General features: G+C 63.8%; 1 protein-coding gene across 5 annotated transcripts in view; it reads left to right on the top strand.

The window, feature by feature from the left end:
* Positions 1-897: 897 nt before the first annotated feature.
* Positions 898-1493, top strand: part of KMT5B (lysine methyltransferase 5B) — a 51440-nt gene continuing 50844 nt past the window's right edge. For 2 of the 5 annotated variants that reach the window (XM_029207490.1, XM_029207492.1), the window contains exon 1: positions 898-1153. The gene's annotated coding sequence lies outside the window, so the exon portion shown is untranslated. Of the gene's footprint in view, positions 1154-1268; positions 1427-1493 lie in introns of those variants that run through there. The other 3 variants (XM_029207494.1, XM_029207491.1, XM_029207493.1) reach the window with 2 other exon arrangements.

Here is a 1493-nt window from a genome sequence, read left to right as displayed (position 1 = left end):
CCTGGGGGTCGTTGTAAGGAGTAAAGGAGATAGGGCACCAAAGCTGGAGGACGGTGCCTGGTATCCAGTAAAGGCTGTAATACATGTTACTCTCATCGTTATTTTGTAGTCATTATCATCAACTGCAGGATCCAAAGGGCGAGGCTTCGCACTCTCCCAGCAGGGCAGCACCTGGCCCGTGTGAGCCTCTGGGCAACTTCCCCACCAGCCTAAAGCTCCTGGAGGGAGGTGCATTCTTGGTACCGGCACTGCCCAACTAGAGCGAGAAGCTGAAAAACCCGTTTCTCGGAAAGCCTGGCACACAGTAGGTGCTCAAGAAATAGCCGGTTGACACTAGGAAGCCAGTGGTCCGATTAATGCAGGCTCACTCCCTCTCCCTCCCTCCCACACTAAGCGGTGTAACGCTCAGGCTGCCCACATGGTCTTTAAGGGTGTATCTGCTTCCAATGACACCCATTCCCACAACAAAGAGGCTCCCCTCCGTGGGGCCACCTCCCCTAGACGCACCCGGGAGGCGCAGTGGGCGAGGAGCCTGCCCATTCCCCAGGGCTGTCCCCGGTGGGTGCAGCTGTGCCAGGGACCAAGTGTCGAAGGAGGTCTCGCGGGGCCCGGGTACGTAGGGAGGCCTAAGATCCGGGTGGCGCCCCAGGGACGCGCGGCGGCACCGCCTCCAGCCGCAATTTAAAGGGCAGCGAGGAGCGGAGGGATCCCTGCCGACTGCTCAATACGGATCCCTCCGCCGCGAGAGGAGCGAAGCAACGAGTCAGCTCATCCCCTCAAAATTCGCTTTTTGTTCCTCCGCCGCGGGAGCACCCGGCGGGGAACTCATTTCTTTCTCGGGTTTCTCCGCCTCCCCCCACCCCTGGTCCCGTAAAAGCAACAGAGGCGTCCAGAGCGGTACGAGCCGAAGTGGTGTCCCTCCGCCTGGCCGCGGGAACTCCTTTTCGTGTCCTTCCACCGTTCCCGGGCGGCGTCCGAGCGGCTCACCGGGGGCGGCGACGCGTCTGCGGCGCGGGCGGTGAGGCTCCGGGGCTATGAGGTGAGGGCGCCCAGGCACTGGAGGCAGCACGCGCGGCGCCAGGACTCAGAACGCGGAGCCCCCAGGCCAGCGGCTGCCTTTTGCACCCCGAGGCCGCGCGAGAGGCGAGGCGAGGTGAGGCCCGTGGCGCGGGGGCGCGGGGGCGCGGTGGGGGCGGGGGGCTCCGGCCGCGGCTGGGACTCATTTCCCGACAGCGGATGGAGCGGGCGGTGCTGCGGCTGGGGCCGCCATCTTGGATTTTACTCTCCATTTTTCTCTGGAATTATTTTTGGTGATTAATATTCTTAGGGGACGGGGAAGTGTCGCCGGGCAGCGCGGGCCCCTCAGCGCAACGGCGGGGCGGCGGGGCCTCGACGCGCCCCAAGGAGGAGCGGGCAGCGCCCGGCGGTGAGCGGGGGGCGCCCAAGAATATTAATCACCAAAAATAATTCCAGAGAAAAACGGAGAGTAAAAG

Source organism: Monodon monoceros, unplaced genomic scaffold, assembly GCF_005190385.1.
Source record: "Monodon monoceros isolate NGI ecotype Baffin Bay Population unplaced genomic scaffold, NGI_Narwhal_1 Super_Scaffold_7, whole genome shotgun sequence".
Classification (NCBI taxonomy): domain Eukaryota; kingdom Metazoa; phylum Chordata; class Mammalia; order Artiodactyla; family Monodontidae; genus Monodon; species Monodon monoceros.
This window is presented reverse-complemented; position numbering and strand designations above follow the sequence as displayed.